The sequence below is a fragment of the Ornithodoros turicata genome, unplaced genomic scaffold, assembly GCF_037126465.1.
Source record: "Ornithodoros turicata isolate Travis unplaced genomic scaffold, ASM3712646v1 Chromosome33, whole genome shotgun sequence".
NCBI classification, from domain to species: Eukaryota; Metazoa; Arthropoda; class Arachnida; order Ixodida; family Argasidae; genus Ornithodoros; species Ornithodoros turicata.
The window spans coordinates 706,271-725,745 of record NW_026999359.1 but is presented as its reverse complement, the minus strand read 5'-3'; positions in this window follow the sequence as shown (position 1 = coordinate 725,745).

Sequence of the window (19,475 nt, the reverse complement as noted above, 5' to 3'; positions counted from 1 at the left end):
AAAGGTTTGAGCAGCGTTTCGTAGACCGAAGGGCATACGCAGGTACTCAAACAACACGAACGGAGTGGTGATGGCAGTTTTCTGAACGCTTGAAGGGGCCATGGGGATCTGATGGTATGCCTTTATAAGGTCTAGTTTTGAAAACAACGCGGCTCCGTGCAGACGAGCCGCGAAATCCTGAATATGAGGGAATGGGTATCTGTCGGGACGTGTAATACGGTTCAGAGCACGATAATCCTCGCATGGTCGCCAACCCCTCGTTTTCTTGGGGATCATGTGAAGAGGGGATGCCCACGTGCTTGCAGATGGACGTACGATCCCCAGTTCGAGCAGGCGCTCGAACTCTTTCTGAGCGGCTGCCCGGCGGTCAGGTGGAAGGCGCCGGGGCCGAGCGAGAACAGGTGGCCCGTCAGTGTCAATACAATGATGACGTGGTGTTTTGGAGGAAGACGTACATTACATGGTAGATTCAAGGTAGGATTGTGCTGTAATATTGCTTCGAACCGATTTCGTTGCAACCGAGATATGGCGGTATGCACAGAGAGAGACGAAGGAGGAGAACGGCCTTAATCTTAATCTTAATCTGTAATTTTGAATTTCAAACACGTCTTGTGTCATTTACTTGTTTCTTCAATGGCTCTTTTTTTTCTGCGTTATATATATATATATATATATATATATATATATAGGACAAATAGCTTAATATATCAGACGGCAACGAAGCTGAATAAAAGTGAAATAATAAGACGTGGACTACAGACTACAGGAACGTTAAAAAAAACTAATTTATTTGATGGGCAATTTAACACTTAGATTAAAAAAAGAATGGTCGACGTTTCGACAGTGGCACTGTCTTCGTCAGAACAAAAGAGGTACAAGGGTTGCATATTGCTTAAATAGGTTCCCTGGGTGACGTCACAATCGGTGCAAGTATGCCACGTGGCAGTTGTCTGAGTCATATTCTGTCTAATTCTGTCAATGTCTATTCTATTCTGGAATGAATATCTGCGTAATGTTCCAGAATATGACTCAGACAACTGCCACGTGGCATACTTGCACCGATTGTGGCGTCACCCAGGGAACCTATTTAAGCAATATGCAACCCTTGTACCTCTCGCGCGTCGGTGCGCCGGCGGAGACCGACCCGACCGGGTCGGCTCTGGACCATGGTCCGGCATACGGTTTGCAACACGGGGATGTTAATGGTCCGTTATCGGCAGCCTATATCGCACTCCAACGATTTCCCGAGGTGCAGTCAATGCACACTTACGGGCAGGGATGGCCACTAACTACTTCTACAGTAGTTTAACTATAACTACTAACTACTTTGTGATTGAGCAGTTTAACTAGTAGTTCAACTACTTTTCAGGGGAGTAGTTAAAACTACTTTTTTAACTACTGCAATGTAGTTTAACTATATCTATAACTACTTAACGTTGTCCACCAACACCAATTCCTTGTCATGTTCTTGGACACCTAAATATGAATCACGAGCAATAATAAACTTTGGCGGAAGCCATTGCTACGATCGTCAAATACAAAGCTTGCGGCGGGATTCTTTCTGTGCCTACGCGATAAACTAAGTTGCAGAATTATTTCGCAGCAAATGAGGCTTCACTAGACAAGCATTAAAAGTGAAGATTTAGTACACATACACGACACAATTGCTCTGCACCTCCGTTCTCATCAAACAAGTAGCTCAAGGTAAAGGTCGGAAGCACAATCGTGCCGTAAAGCTTGCGGCAAAATCGGGAGTAGTTGGTGCCTGCAGTAACCTAACTACTGTAGTTAACTACTTAAAATAGTAGTTTAACTAGTAGTTGCCACTACACTTCTGCAAGTAGTTGATAACTACTTTTTAACTACAATCAGGTAGTTTAACTAGTAGTTTAACTACATGTAGTCAACTACTGGCCATCACTGCTTACGGGTACCTCCTACCCCTAAACAAGAGTCAATTTGCGCGATTTTTAAAAACAAAATTAATATGTCATTGTAGAAAACTCTTTATTGCATCATAGTCACAATATACATGGGTTCTTTAATGCATCACTTCAGCAGCAATAAAAAAAAAAAAGAGTGTTACATTGAAAGTATATAACCATCAGTCCCGCATATGTACTATTTACTTCACAAATATTCACTTAACACAGGTTATATGGAGCAGAGATAGAAGTTGGAACTCGTTGCCAGTTAATTTAGACTGTTGAAAGATGGAAGTCACTGAAAAGGTTAGCCAGAACATAATTGTAGGCCGGTTCCACGTTAGCTCAGACAGGGAGGTCCCATGGACTGTCTGAATTTTCATGATTTTTATATATATTTAGACGCTCATCGCAGACGATGATCACCGTTGGTATAATTAATCATTCGAACACTTTCCGTGCAAAAAATCGAGAGGTCCAGCCCTGAATCCGATTGTTGCAATTTTGTCGTGTTTGCACGTGTATACATCCTGAGTTTTAAAAGATATCGTAGTGCAATATTTTTTTGTGTGCTTTAGTGTGCCTACGTGCCAGCACTCCGAGCGCAAATTTAGGCGCACAGGTGCAGCACTGTATCGTATAAAAAGCGACGAATATGCTCTGTCGCGCAGTTTTGTTCAAGCCTTGACGCTTCTTGCTCTGGCTGTAGATATCTCCGACACGTTCGTGCGCAGTGGGGCCGCGTTTTAACGTGCTAATCAGCAGTATACGCCTTTGGAGAAGAAGTTTTTGCGTTAGATGAAAGGCCTAACATCGGGCCATATCCTATCAAAATATATACGAAATCAAGTGGGACCTTTTTGAGAAATACACGCGCAAAATCCATGTTTATTTCGAAATATGCCTAAACATTTGCCTATTTCAGCACATGCCGGTAGGAAGTATATGCAGGATAGATATATCAGATGGAAGAGCATTAAAACCTGAGCGGGCTGATACCAAGTATTGCGATCAGGGACATCTATAGCCAGAGATATCAGGCGTCGAAATTAGGACAAAAGTGCGCGAGAGGGCATGATCGCCATTTTTTATAGCAGACAGCGTTGCACCTGCGCGCTAAAATTTGCTCTCTGACAGCTGGCCTGTAGGGATAATGAAGCAGCATCAAAAAATTTCATAACAATATCTCTTAACACTCGGGAGGTATACGCGTGCAAATACGGCAAAACTGAAACATCCGAATTCAGGGGCGGATTTTCTCGATTTTATTGCACGAAAGCTATTCGGCAAAAATGATTCATTTCACAATATACGATGAGCTTATAAATGGGACCTCCCTGCCTGAACTGACGTGAAACCGGCCCGTAACCAAATTTCAAACGCAGTTACACGAAATAAAACGTAATGAAAATTGATGCGAAGTTCCTAAGCTACTTTTGAAATATAACAGGTTACCCTCAAGTTATTTTCTACTAAATATATATACTTTTCAGCTCTTGGCCTGTGTATATAGTTAATACAGACCTTGCTGTCACAATGGGCGATTCAAGACGTTTCAAAATAGTCTTGATATACAAAAATGATATGAATATCTGCTACGACAAAAGAAGCCTACATTTGTAGGCTTCTTTAGGGAGGGATTTGAAGATTTTGATCTCGTAGTAAGGCACATGAAAAAGGAGCACAAGGCAAGTTTGTGCTCTACGAGTTGTCCCCTACATACATATCGTAGAACCGTGCCAAGTTTAAATCCTGCTATTCAATGCCCTCTATCATTATCAATACACTGCTTATCGTTAAGATGTGCGATACCTGAGCTTCGTAATGCTCGGCAAAACATAATTTGTAACATTCACCGTGTAACAACGGGAGTTAGTCGCGCCGTGCACGTGCCATCTTTCATCTCAAGTCATGGGGGAGGACTCAGCCTGCGCTGTTTGTAGACCAGAATCGAACAAAAGGAACTTTGAACTTTCGTCAAGTTACTTTGACAAACCTAACCCCCAAACCCCGAAACACACGAAAAAGGGAAAGGAACGAGCTCCTCAAGAAGTTACTGGAGCTCAAAAGCAAAGATCTATGCAAAAAGTTACTGAGAATAGCTAAGCCGAGTAGCCTAGTTACAGTATCGAGTTACTGGTAACGAGTTACACCCAACAACATGGAACAGGTGAACAACTTGAGAATCCGTACTACATGTGTCATGATCGTTCTATACCTTCTTTAAGAAAATAGAAGAAATGTTTGCGCACCTTTGTTAATACGAGGGCAACATACACACAATTTGGGAACCACAATCTAAGAAAACAGGTGTGAAAAGGTGGTAACTTCCTTAGTTACCTCCTAAGTCAACATATCGTCTGTTAAGGGGTGTAAAAAGGTGGTAAAAGAAATTATCATCCATCCAAATTGCAACAAAAAGGTGTACGCCCCCCTCGCTCACCGAATCAGAAGCGGTAACCCTATTATTCGTGGCAGAGAGTGAGGTAGGGGGTAGAAGCTTGCAACCTTTTAGGCACAACATATGCTAGAGCTATTACTTCGTAAAAGGCCTAATTGTTCCACCTGTTTTTCTGAGAGTGCACTATGGCACATGTAGTGTGACTCCCACCCTTGTCTTTAGGATACTGTGAGAAATATTAGTGTATCAAGAAGATGCCTTTTCTTATACACTGGCTTTCTTGCTACGAATGCCTCTTATTATGGATACCTGAAGTTCTTTTAAAAGAAAAACAACACAGCATACCAGATTGTATTCCTTTCAAGCAAGCGTCACAGCGCGATAGGTTCATAGTGTTGTAACCGAAGTGCGGGGTGGATTTTGAAAGTGGAAGATAGCTCGAGGTCAGGGTTACACTGAGAAAAGTACACCACACCACAAGATGCACACGTTATTGAATAGAGACCAAATAGCTAAACTTACGCTTTTCAGCATGACATGACAAGATCCGCTAGATCTTGACCATCATCACTGGCTCTGAGGCAGAGATCTGGTGGTGGGCACTTCGGTGATACCTTCATCAAGGCATTGATTTCTTTTAGCACGCTCTGGTAGTGGTCCAGCATGACATTCTGAATGAAAGATCAGGATAGCTTTCATTCACTCACAATTTCAAACAAACTGACATATCATGCGTCGATCACACTACGTAAACGGATTAAAGCGGAATAATTTATTCACTTCGGAGATTCCTCTTTTTCTTTTCTTTTAATTAGAATGACTACAAAAACGAACCTTGAGCTGAAGTCCTCCAGCATTCCAGTTTTGTACGCACGCGGGAGATGGAAAGCACAGCTGCAGCACGCAGTCGTCCTGAGAAATGGTTATATTTCGTTTGATGTCAAATACACAGTATATACGATTCCACACTTTACTGAACCATATTTTCACCAAAACGGAGTCCATTATCCTAAAAGCAACGCATAAACCACAATGGATCACTGAAATCGAAACTATGCGATGCTGCTATGCTAAGTTTCGAGAGAAGCCTTCTAGAACGGTGTCACTCATGTTGAAAAGCATCTATGAGTAACGTTGATCAATGCGAGGAATACCACAAAAAGAAATGGCACTTACCACTCGATGAATCGCATAAAAATGTCGGAATTCCTCGAGCAGCCGGAGTAGTGAGCGGACAGCTTGCCGTGAGGGGTGAGTCGTGGAGTAGCTCCACGGAGAAGGAGGGCGGCAACGGTGGTAGAGTGTTGACGTATGCCGGCTTAAGCCGTTCTAAGGCAACAGTGTCATCGCGGCCGTTCAGCTGAATGGTGTAAAAGTTGGGTGAACGGCGCAGCACGAGGTGAGGGCCTGTGTAGGGCGGTTGCAGGGGCTTCCGTACAGCGTCACAGCGCACAAAGACGTGTGTGCAGGAGGCAAGGTCGGGATGCTGGAAGGCCGAGGGCACACGCGAGGGCCGAGATGTTGCTGGACGAAGGGCGGCCATAGTACGGCGGAGCCGCGAAACGTAGTCAGCTGGTGAGAGAGCAGTGCTACCTGGCTACGGGCAAATGCGAGCTCCGGGGAGGCGTAGGGACGTGCCGTATACCATCTTGGCGACGGCGCAGCCCATGTCAGCTTTGAAGGTGGAACGGATCCCCAGGAGCGCGAGCGGTATGACGTCCAGCCAGGGTGTTTCAGGAGCAGCCCGGTGGGCAACCTTCAGCTGTCGGTGGAAGCGCTCAACGAGGCTGTTTGACGCCGGGTGGTAGGCAGTCGTTCGAATCCGCTTGCAGCCCAGTGTGTTGACGAGGCTAGAGAAGAGGGCGGACTCGAACTGGGGACGTCGGTCTGACGTGATGATAGAGGGTACACCGAAGCGCGACTCCCAGGTGTTCAAGAGGGCGGCAGCAATGGGTACCGGTACAGCCTCAGGTCAACGGGTGAAGCGGTCAATGATGGTGAAGATGTAACGATAGCCGGATGATATTGGGAGTGGTCCCACCAAGTCGATGTGGATATGAGCGAAGCGGCTGTCTGGCGCGGGGAACTGAGAAGGATGAAGGCGGGTGTGCCTGTGAAACTTGGTCCGCTGACACGGAATGCAGGCTTGATGACCCAGCGCTTGATGTCCTTGTTCATGAAGGGCCAGACGTAGCGCCGAGAAATGAATTCTTGAGTTGCGCGTATGCCAGGATGGGATAATGAATGATAGCTCGAAAAGACTTCTCGTCGAAGTGCCGCCGGAACAAATGGGCGGGGTCGACCTTGTGACGTGTCGCACGCGACCGGATGTGTAGCGCCTGGTAGGTCGACATCCTCTATGGTTAAGGAAGACGACGGGTCACTTCTGAAAGATGCGAGTTCTTGATCGGATGATTGGGCCTGGGCCAGTGCGTCGAGGAGTGAAGACTGACAGGTTGTCCCAATGAAGTTGACGCGACTGAGAGCGTCCGCCACCACTGATATGCTGAACGTCTGTGGTGAACTCCGAGATGAATGCGAGGTGGCAGGTCTCACGAGGGGTGTAGCTTGTGCTGCATGAAGAAAAAGCGTAGACGAGGGGCTTATGATCGGTGAATACAGTGAATTGTCGGCCCTCCAAGAAATGGCGAAAGTGCTTGACGGTGAGATATATGGCCAGGAGCTCGCGACCGAAGGCACTGTAGCGAGTCTCCTGTGGCTTCACCTTGCGTGAAAAGAATGCTAGAGGGCGCCAAGCACCAGAGATACGTTGTTGGAGGACGGCGCCGACAGCTGTGCTGGATGCATCGACCATGATGGACGTTGGGGCGTCGTGTTGAGGATGTAATAGAAGGGACGACGAAGCGATTTCCTGTTTGATTGCCTGGAAGGCAGCTGCCACTTCAGGGGTCCAAACTAGCACAGAGTGTTTCGAGCGGTTGGTGGCGAGCAGAGCTTCGAGGGGACTCAGTTTGGCTGCGCATGATGGCACAAAGCGTCTATAAAAATTCACCAGCCCCAAGAATTGTCGTAGTTTGGTCACGGAAGCGGGCCGCGGGAAGTCTTGAATGGCAGCGACTCGGGATGGTAAAGGCATGGTGCCCTGGCTGTTGACATGGTGGCCAAGGAAGTCGAGTTCTCCGACTCCGAATTCGCTCTTAGCGGCGTTGATAATGATGCCGCTCTGTTGCAAGCGGGTAAAGAGCGCCCGAAGATGTTGTTCGTGCTCTGTTGGGGAGCGGCTTGCGACGAGGACGTCATCCATGTACGCGTAGACAAATGGTAATCCGCGAATGATATTGTCGATGAACCTCCGAAAAGTCTGGGCAGCGTTCCGCAAGCCAAAGGGCATTCGAAGGAACTCAAACAGGCCAAATGGGGTCGTGATGGCGGTTTTTGGTATGTCCTCCTCTGCCATAGGAATCTGGTGATAAGCGCGGACGAGATCTATTTCTGAGGACGTGTTGGCGCCTTCGAGAGGAGCTGAGAAGTCCAAGATATGCGGGATGGGATAGCGGTCGGGGATGGTTGCTTTGTTCAATGCGCGATAGTCGCCGCACGGGCGCCAGTCCCCGGTCTTCTTTGGCACCATGTGCAGCGGCGAAGCCCACATTCTGGATGATGGCCTGATGATACCAAGTTCAAGCATGTGGTCAAATTCTGCCTTTGCCACGCGGAACTTTTCGGGTGCGAGCTGCCGCGGGCGGAAGTGAACTGGTGGGCCACGGGTGGAGACGTGGTGAACAACGTCGTGTTGTACGGGTTTCGTCCAGTCGGGTGGTTGAGTCAACGAAGGGAAATCCTTCAGGATAGAGGCGAAGGCGACGTCCGGCGCAGTGCAAAATAGTACGCGGGATGGTGGTGCAGGGAGGTTATGGCCGCAGACTGACAGGGACGTTGAGCGATCAATGAGGCGCCTGCCGTTGACGTCGACGACCAGCTTGAAACTGTTGAGAAAGTCTGCTCCGAGGATTGCTTGGGTGACGTCGGCGACAAGAAAAAGCCATCTAAAATCTCTTCAGAGCCCGATGTTGACGGTTAGAGACCGTTGGCCGTAAACGGGTATGATAGAGGCGTTGGCGGCTCTTCGGCTGAAGCATTGCTGTCGGGGTCGGCGTGAAAATTTGTCGGCGGGTATGAAGCTTACTTCCGCGCCCGTATCAACGAGGAAGCGCATCCCGGTGGTACGGTCAATGATGTGGAAAAGGCGGCTGCTGGTGGGCTCGGGCGCGCTTGTCGTGGAAAGGGTTTTCGGCCGTCGCGACCACGAGCAAGGTAGGAGGCAGCGTTGTGCATCGGCGCCGAAACGGTCGTGGTAGCGACAAAGTCTGCTGGAGGTTCGGGAGCAGGAACGCATTCTGCGTACCGATGGGGAATCTGCGCGATGGTCAGCGCGGCAGGAAGTTGATGATCTTGGTCGGCATAAAAGGTTTGCGACCAGCTGGGTAAGGTGACGAACCTGCTGAGACAAGGCGTGGAAATCGGGCGGGTCAGGAACGGTGCTACCGGCAGAGGCGGCGGAGCTTTCGAAGCTGCCCTGGGGAAAAGGCGGAGCGGGCAGTTCCGAGAAGCCGGAGGAATTGACGACTACCATGTCCAGGTCCGTCAGGCATTGTCCAAGGTATTGTTCGGGTCACCACTGTAGTGCTACTGAACACTAACGAGACCAGGCAACACCATGGCGGTGAAATTGCCAGGTCAGAGCGAGAGCTCGGGCTGACCGAGGCAAGGATATTTATTATTCGCGCCTTGATGTGATGGCGCTGGCAATGCCGCCACACATTTGTTTCTCGCAGCGAGAGCGACGGGGACTCCGACAGTGCAAACACGGCTGGATGATCGAGGAACATCATTGGCCAGATTCGAAACTGTCGGTTATCTGATTGCAACACTCGGCGCCTGACAGTCTGGGAAGAGAAATCCGTTGCCGCATCCTGGTCATGTGACTGATTATCGTGAAGTGATCAGATCAGCATCGGGGAGCGATCCTATATTTTGGTCACATGACCATTATCAGTCTAGAACGGGAAATCATCAGAGCAGCATCGGGGAGCGATCCTATATTATTATTTACATGACCAAAAGGAGAGCAGAGCGGGAAATGATCAGGGCACCGTCGGGGGACTACCTTATCTTCTCTTACGTTCTACCTCCACAGTTTCCACACCGCTGGGAACCAGTCGGGCACTATCGCCCGTTCAGGAGCCGAAGCCCCATTCTTTTCCCGAGGGTTTGTGCTGCCTGGGTCTGCTTGTTGGCACAGTGTGGCGGGCCGAGCCACGAGACTAAAGAGTGCAATGTATCACACCTCTGTATAAATCGCTGATATGACCACCGATCTTACTCCACATCCTGTGCTAAGCGAAAACACGAAAATTACGTGTTCAAAGTCAGACATATAGAAAAAAACAAAAAAACAACAACATCAGCTATCCAGAAAATCCCGTCTTCTTCCAGAAGCCCTTAGCGACAGCACTAAAACAAAAGTAGAACTTGTCATTTAGTATGCACGGACAGAGGCACTAATCTATCCTATGATGTAAGGGTCGATCTCTCACACCTGAAACTACTGTGGCGTTACGTCACGGACACCGCTTCTGTCAGCGCAGTCCGTGGAGACGGCCTCCATGAAATGCGATATATATATATACAGGGTGTCCACGCTAAGTGAGAACAGATTTTTTAAAAATATATCAATCACTTTTTCCGAGATGAAATCAATTGCAATATAGCATATGCTGAAGGGCACTCCCTAGGGGGGCATTAACACACTCCTAAGGCAATGTCTTAATTAACTTTCAATAATTAACTTTTTAATTATAAAAGCTACGAAGTTGCTCCAATGAGAACATCTGATCTCTTCGGTCACGAGATACCAAAGCCGTTTTCAGAACAAAAATCCGTTCGATAGATCGTCCGCAAAAAATTCGTGAAGGAACGCCATTTTTTCTTTATTTTATTCATTGCGCATCTCTACAGACGTGTCTTTCCTTCGCCCCCAATACGAGAGGATGAAAGAGCACACTATCGCCTCTTGTGTCCTGGAAAAAGATTAAAAGAAAACAGAAAATGCAGCCCAAGATAAGGGCAGTCGCGACCCAAGCAGCACAATGTACTGAAAGTCGAGTGCAATAGGGGTGGACGGGTAGGTGGTAGGCCTTGAACAGACTTGTGAAACTAAAGAACATTGATAAGGAACATACCGTCCACCCCTATTGCACTCGACTTTCAGTACATTGTGCTGCTTGGGGATAGAGTCACCCGATAGATTTGTGTTTTTGTTTTGTTTCCGCAAGTTAAAGCTAATCTTCGACGCATGAGGCCGCACTGTGCTCTTTCACTCTCTCACACTGGGGGTAAAGGAAAGCCGCTTCTTTGAAGATGCGCAATAAACCAAATAAAGAAAGAAATGGCGTTCCTTCACGATTTTTTTTGCGGACGATCTACCGAATGGATTTTTGTTCTGAAAACGGTTTTGGTATCTGGTGACCGAAGAGATCAGATGTTCTCATTGGAGCAACTTCGTAGCTTTTATAATTAAAACGTTAATTATTGAAAGTTAATTAAGACATTGCCTTAGGAGTCTGTTAATGCCCCCCTAGGGAGTGCCCTTCAGCGTATGCTATATTGCAATTGATTTTATCTCGGAAAAAGTGATTGATATATTTTTAAAAAATCTGTTCACACTTAGCGTGGACACCCTGTATATACAGCGACGGATTTGAGGTGCAAATAGAAGAAAAGTTTATTTTAGTTAATTAAAACTTTATTTAGGAAATGGGGAAGAGTCAACATTTCCAAGGGAAGCGCCTCCTTCTTCGGGACAGAAGAGGGAACAATACTGTCCATGGCCTTTATGGATTCAGCTTGCTGACGTAATCTTGTGTATTCGCACCACCTGGCGTTCGTCGATGAGTCACGTTCTGGAATGTTCGTTTGTCGCTGTCCGGTGGGGTGACACCGCCTTGACGTTCCGGGATCTTCTCAAGTCAGAGCTGGAGGTCATCGTCTTCTTCCAAGGGCGTCGTCCGTGCTGGAATCATTATCTGGGAGTCCGTGGTTTATGTCATCGTGTTTGGGAGCCTTGGATGGCCTCCTCGGGAAGTCGTCGTTTGGGGCATTGTTGTTCTCGTGGCCCTGTTGCTTCATCAATAGTCCGTGTATTTCGAGGTCATCTATTGAGTTTTTTCGTAGCATTGTCCGTAGTGCGGGGATGTCCTCCAGCCTTATCTGAAAGAGAAGAAGAACAGTGCGAGACGGAGGATAGCTAATTGTTTAAGTTTCTAACTGTTCACAGTACACTGGGATCTTCATTGATTGCGGATTTAAACTTATAAATCAAATATGACCTGCGCTGGCCCCCGCATCTGTCAGAATTGAAATTTGAATCAAGAATAAAAGGGCAGACGTCATTCATTGAATGACCGGGCTGTTTGAAATGGCGGGAACCACGAAACGGATGGGGCAGATATTTCACTAACCGCCACGCGTTACGTACAGGCACGCTCGGAACCAACATAATTGCCTAGCTATCTCAAAAGTTAACAAACCGGATGCTTCTCTGACCGGCTGTCGCCCTTGTGGCGGCAGCAGACGTCAAATCTGCAAGCTAATGCAAAGCACCCAGATTGTCAAAAGTAAAAATTCAAATTTTTCCATCAAAATCAACGGAGATTTGATTTGAGACTGTAATTCCTCTATCATCATCTACGTCATTCAGTGTATAGCATGTGAATGTCAGTATGTGGGACAATGTAAAACATCCTTCAAAATCAGGTTTAATAACCACAGATCAGACGTTAGCAAGAAGCCGAAGCTTCCTGTTTCCCGCCATTGCAAACAGCCCGGACACTCAATATATGACCTCTCCCTTTTTATTCCTGAATAAAATTTCAATTCTGACAGATGCGATGCAAGGAGCAACGCGAGTCATATTTGATTTATAAGCTTAAATCCGTAATCAATGAAGATCCCGGTGTACTGTCAACAGTTAGAAACTTAAACAATTAGCTATCCTCCGTCTCGCCCTGTTCTTCTCTTTCAGATAAGGCTGGAGGACATCCCCGCACTACGGACAATGCTACGAAAAAACCCGATAGATGACCTCGCCATACACGGACTATTGATGAAGCAACAGGGCCACGAGAACAACAATGCCCCAAACGACGACTTCCCGAGGAGGCCATCTAAGGCTCCCAAACACGATGACATAAACCACGGACTCCCAGATAATGATTTCAGCACGGACGACGCCTTTGGAAGAAGACGATGACCTCCAGCTCTGACTTGAGAAGATCCCGGAACGTCAAGGCGGTGTCACCCCACCGGACAGCGACAAACGAACCTTCCAGAACGTGACTCATCGACGAACGCCAGGTGGTGCGAATACACAAGATTACGTCAGCAAGCTGAATCCATAAAGGCCATGGACAGTATTGTTGCCTCTTCTGTCCCGAAGAAGGAGGCGCTTCCCTTGGAAATGTCGACTCTTCCCCATTTCCTAAATAATAGTGTTTAAATTATGTAAAATAACCATTTCTTTGTATGCTATTAACACCTCAAATCCGTCGCTGTGTCCTCTTCCCTTTCGCTCATATATAAGTAAAATAATAAGACGTGGACGGCAGATTACAGGAAAGTTAACAAAAATTGATTTATTTACAAAATACCTTTTGTCCTGACCCCTATCGGCCTGGCTATATATATATATAACATATTATATATATGCTGAGAGAGAGAGGCGATTTCTTTACTCTAATGTTTAGAAGGCTCCGTAAATGTTCACCCACGCCGCTTGCTTGTGCTTCCAAACTGTCAGACGGAGACCCGTAGATTTGCGGAAGGGGGATTGCAAAGTTATACGACACTCACCCTTAGTACTTCGCTGCCTCTCCCAAACTTTGTTTGGTAGGAAACGAGCATTTCCATGACGTCAATAACAACACACAACCACGATTCCTTCAGAGCTACTTTCCGAGTCTATCTCGCTTTACCTCGTGCTTTTTAAAGACAAGCAAGTTCTGTGCAGTGAGGGACCCCACGCCTGGTTTTGTTCCTTTCGTGCCTTCTCACGCTCGCTTGTCCAGCAAGGCTTTGGGCGCTTGGGGATACGACCGGATGCTTGCGGTATGGATAAATAGCTGCTTTCAAGTGTGGCTGCAATAACATCATTAGTCTGAAACGCAAAGAGCCGCGGCGAAGCAGGGGAGCTGGTGATAATTTATCTTGCTGAGATCTTGCTGTTTACTCCCCAGTCTCAGGGTTCGTTATGAAGATCATTAGCCTGGTTGACATCCATACCTGCTAAAGACCCCACAGGGAGAGTCAGTTTCCGCTGGAAGAGATATCAATCTGCTACGAACAATTTCCACCGCGGTACTTGTGTTGTTAATGTGTATATACTGTGGTGTAACTTGAAGACCAAGGGAAAGTCATCACTTCCTAAGGGTTGGCCTTAACTGTGCACTCAATGTACGGGAACCGACGCGAACGACAGAAAGAGAGGTCGGTTACTGGAAATGACTGTGTGGCACTGTTTGCGTGCGGTTGTGCTCCTGTGTTGAGCTAACAGATTGATCCTGAAAGCAATATTGTTTCCATCATATTTCCTCTTCTGTCATATTTTTGACTATGCCTTAATGAATTACGGACATCGAAATCATCAAGTGAAAGTATGGCGATGGAAGTTCGTAAAGTAAATCTTACATTGTTCCTGTTCACTCATCACTGATGGCAGATGCAAACAGTGAAAATTTTATTAACACAAATTTGAACAGCCACTGCTTCAAGTTTCCTTTTTAGTGGAACGTGTTTTGCAAGGAGGATGGTTCTGCGTGAGACTCGCAACACCTCCGGACGAACGTGCAGCGTCTATTCGATCTTTCCGGAAAACAGTCCATTTACGGAAGCCGTGTGTGTTTTGTATTGTAAGGTAAGCATCAGGCATAGAACACAGCGTGCATTCAGATTTTCTGAAAGGTCGCACACATAATCTAACGTTCATAATCTAAGTTTGTCGGAAGCTTGCGAAAGTTGTATTGTATAATGCCATAATATAATATAGAAAGCCATAATATAGAAATGCCATAATATACCATAATGTGCCATAATATAGAAAGTGCAAAGAAACGAAGAAATGGCAATATGTGTTATGGATATCAGATGGCTGTTCGGATAGGAATCGATTACGCTGCCTTGGAGCTTCTTCCAGGAAACCGCAAGCTCCTTGTCAGATATATCGGGGAGTGGGTCACTTGCCTGTTGAAGGCAGCGCTGACTGCCGAAAACTGACTGTAAATATATTTTTAGTGCTTTCCGCTATTTTTAATGTAGTAAAAATAGCAATTGTTTTTAATCCTTATACGGCTTCCCAAGTCTCTTCATTGCTTGCTGTGTCCCTCTCCCTCGAGAGAGAGAGTTTCATGTTCTTAACATCGATAATAACTTAACCTTCTTGTCTCCAATTACATACTTAAAAGCAATATGTACAAAGACCTTAAGCCTCTTGAAAGTTACTGTAACCCAGGCCATGGGGGCGCACCGCGAAACTCTTAGAGTGTTCATGGTTCGTTCAAGACTCGACTATCGGTATATGGCTCAGCACGTGAATCGGTCCTTAGATGTCTTGATCATAGTCATCATCAAGTACTTCATCTGGTTCTGAAGGCAATCCGCACCTACCCGATTGAAAGTCTTTACGTTGAGTGTAATGAATGGTCATTGGAACGACAGAGGTTTTACATCGCCACTTCCTATGCGTTAAGGATAAGAGGCTGCCCTGATCATCCTGCCCTCCCATGAGCTACATCAAGAACACACGCGGCCCTCAGATGTCCCCACGGTGTCATCGTATCGTCGTCCTTCGAGGTTATCCCCAGAATGTCCTGAGGATGACATTCTCGGACTGTCCGTGAAAAGCCATTCAGGTCCTCCGGGTAACTATATAGCGGGACGACAAATATTACTTTTTTTGTTTGCCTGCTCAGACTCCCTAAACAGGTTTGTTTTGTTTTTTGGGCAGATCCTTGGAGCTGATTGACATTTTTCTGAAATTAGGGGTGGTCCAGCGTAATATTATCTGCCTCCAAAAGGGTGACTGTAAATGACAAAGAAGTGCGAGTGCGCGTTCCCATGAGTGACGCAGTTTTTTTTTTTTTTTTTTATCTTTTTCTAAAAAAATGTCAAATGGATCCTCGCAAAAATCTCACGTTCGAGAAAAGGGTAGTCCTGCACAAACATGGGGAAGTTGACTGGCGAAGGGAGTTCGGTTTTGTGCAGTGTTCACTTCATGTTAAGTTGTTCCATAAAACTATCGATAGTGCTATCAATAGTCTACTACCGCAAAGCATCGTAAGACTACCCGTGTAGTACTATCGATTGTGAAATATCGCCAGAACTATATACCGTCTGTTTCCGACGGTACCTACCACAAGCACAATAGCTATTCTACACGAACAACACGAGGAAAATATTACAAAAAAACAACTAACATTAGGTTAAATGTCGAAATAATTCTAAATGTGTCATAGGACAACTGGAACTCTAGTACAACTAATAAAAAGTGGCAAAGTTGTCAACTCTCGTGCAAACCGGGTATCCGGACAGCACCCGGTCTCTTTGTCATCCCTTTCTAAGTTCACTCTTTTTACTGTGTTGCTATCTATAGCTGTGGCGAGAGTGGAAAGACGAAGGCAGGTACAAATTCGTCCATAGTGAGAACCGAAGCTAGCAAAAAAAGAAAAATTCGACATTACTGTCCATAGTCTACTACCGTTCGTTATCGATACTATCTACAGTTTTTATGCTATCAACTAAGAATCGATAGTTTTATGCAGTATCGACATATCCATAGTAATTGTACCGATAGTTTCTTTTAACTACCATAACTTCATCACGTACAGGTGGGATTAGCCACCGCGACACTTATGTTCAGAGACATAAAATGCACGAACTCACTGCGAGTTTTAGCGCTCCTCCTGTTCTTGCCCGTCTCAAAAATTGCCCCCGCCCTCCCAGGCGAAGAAGTATCACCATGTGATATCACGAAGGAAGGAAGTCTTGAACTGACTCAGCGCAAAATGCACACTACTAATGCACACTACTACTGTTCCAAAGATTGACATTTTTCTTGAGCGTGTGTAAACTAACACTTAAGGTGACATAAAATAATTCAGGATAGTTGAGCGCGGGCTACCGTACATAACGTTGCAGTGCGTTGCACGTTGTTGCGTTATTTACGAATCGGAACGGCATTTCCACCATGCAAAGCTCTGAAGTCCTTTATTTATACAGAACTATGGCGGACTGAACTTTTGTTAGCTTCACATTTCTTCATTCAGCAACATGTGAACAGTAACGAGGATGGCGATGATGTCAACAAAGAAAGGAACAACAACAAATGTATATGCATCTATAACACATCAAGGTGTTCATAGTGTATACTTGCTTCATTCCTCAGTGTCATGTTTCATTCCAGCCTTGGATCTATAAGTTCTGGTAGTACGTATTCCAAATAGAAGTTCTTCAGCTCCGGAGGTGTCTTCGCCCAGAAGTCTTCATGTTAATGAATTTTGAGGGCATTGAGGTCTGATGGTGACCATACGGCAAGCTAGCAGAACCGTCGCTTAGTGATATTCAACTTCGTCTGTACCTGATAAAATATTTATGAGACCAGGGTAGTTGCAGGCTTCCTTTGTGGAGTTTAACTCCAACTCCATGATCCCAAAGAACACACGCGGTCCTCAGGACGTCCCCACAGTGTCATCGTGTCCTCGTCCTAAAAAGTTATCCTCAGGACGTCCTGAGGATAACACTCTCGGACTGTCCGTGAAGAGTCATTCAGGTACGTCCTGTGCCCGTACCTGTGGGTAGCTAGCGGGACGAGAAATGTTACTTTGTTTAGTTTACCTGTCCAGACTTTCTAAACACATTTGTTTTCTTTTTGGGCAGATCCTGGGACCTGATTGACATTTTTCTGAAATAAAGGGTGGTCCAGGGTAAAATTGCATCTAAAAGGGATGACTGTCTATGATAAATGGAGCGCATTACTCGTGAAATTGAGAGAAACGCGCGATTCTGTCGCACTGCTTTTGACTTTCAAAGCTCCTACCTGAACGTCTCAAACCAAAAGGAGTAAGAAACATAGACTCTGCATTGATGTGGACCTAATACTTTAATCAATTCCTCACTTTGACTATTCTTTCTTTGTGTAATCGAAAGAAACATGGATAGCTCACCCTTCGTTTTGTGTCACAGGCGAGCAGGAGTCTCGAGTGTACGGAGGATCGCATTATAACCAATAAGCAGTGTCTGTTTTGGCTTCCGAAGAGAATTCTAGTACCTTTCGAAGTGGGTTTTTCGGACTTCGTGCCACTGACAAGATTTTTTTTGCGTCCTTTATATTCCTCTCTGCTTTCTCTTTAAACCGCTGCCCTCGTTGTCCGTTATGAATTGTACTAGAAACAAACAGCGAGATTGTATTGCGGAAGTTAATCAAGATGTATGGAAAAAGAGAAGTTATCAGGACTGCATCTGGTTTCATATAAATTATACGCAGAAAAATGAGGTGCACGTGAAGTCGTCCTCACAAGGTCCCGCGAGCGTTCCAGGTTGACACCCTGAGGATGTGCAGGTGATATGACCGGGAGTCCCACTTTAACACGGAGGTAACACTGAGAGGACCAGTTGATAACTTCCTGAGGATGTCATCGTCGTCCGGGGTCGACATCCTGGGGACGATCGCAGGACCTTTCTGTGTTGTTGGGGATGCCTCGAATCTCCCTCTATGGTGCCATATTTCTTCGCTGACGAAGGGCACTTCACTTCCAAAAATCAGTCACCGTTTATGAGCTGGTTGGTGCTTGTGCATAAGAATGGTGACTCAGGATTGACAACCACTCCGAATTTCTTCACCTTGAGATTTGGGTATTTCAGCTGGAATGCTTCATTTTCGTGGTCTAGTTCATATTGCACATGAGGGCTGTTTCTGAAGCTTTTCAGATGCTCTATGTCGTTCACAACGCGACTGTACTTGAAAGGTGCGACTGGCTAATACTGTGCACATATGTTGAAGGGATCCCAATCCTTTCTTTTTCGCGCCACAGTTTCGTTTCGCTTTGCTCTGCAGTAGCCTCTTCAAGGTCCTCAGATCGCTGTCTAGGTATCCTTATACCAGACAAACTCATTTGCTTTTGAAATGTATATCGTTCTGTCCTGATGGACCCTGCGCCGTAGCCTTTGTCTCCCGCGATGCTTCGGAAATTGGGGTCTTTGCAGTAGACTTGCCGAAGTTGAGTGCCCTCCCACATAGACGCCGTCTTCCCTTCTCTTTGCGTCGAATGAGCTTCTTGATCGCCGATTCGGGCTCCTTCCCACCGTTCTATTCTCAAAAACGATGTGCCACTTCCGGCCGCGCATGTTCTACCCTGGGGCTGTTAAGTCGCATTGATGTTCGTATCCCCTGCCTTTAGTATAGTTTATTCGGTTCCCTCCAACTGCTCATGTACGTTTCTACAGCTTTACTTGATGCATTTAGGAGCAGCACGTCTGATCTGTCGGCAAAAGTGTCTACAGCCCTCTCAATTTCGACTATTACTTTTGCGCGGATCAACAGTCTCCCTTTTCCTGTTCGTTGCGGTAGTTCGAAAATGTCCTCCCGTTTCACGTGACAGCACTCGCTAGGAAAGCCGTCATGCATGGCAAAGACATCGTATGGGCCATGTTTTATTTGACTGCAGAGAGAGCTCATAGTGTTAGGGAAGAAACGGAAAAAGAAAAGAAAGCACTGCTGCGAGTGGTAGCTCCACGACACCCAATTTGGTCAAGCCTTTCGAATGCCTTATTATTATTATTTCCTACCTGGGCGATTTTCAGCGTACACTCTTGGTTGAGTGCGTAAGTTGGGTGCCATGGCTCGTACAGAACCGCTACTCCATTCGAAGCTGCCCTGCGGACCGCGTGCCCACAAACAAAAAAGAAAAAAAAATCGTCCCGAACCTCATGAACAGCCGTGCAATGGTACTGGGCATTGTCTGGGTTCTGTATTCGTGCAGTTTATCTTGCATTGGTTAGTCACGGAAATTTGTTGCCATTGACCTGCAACAGACGATTATTCTCTAAGAGACGAACGGGACTGGTTGGTACATAGAAGC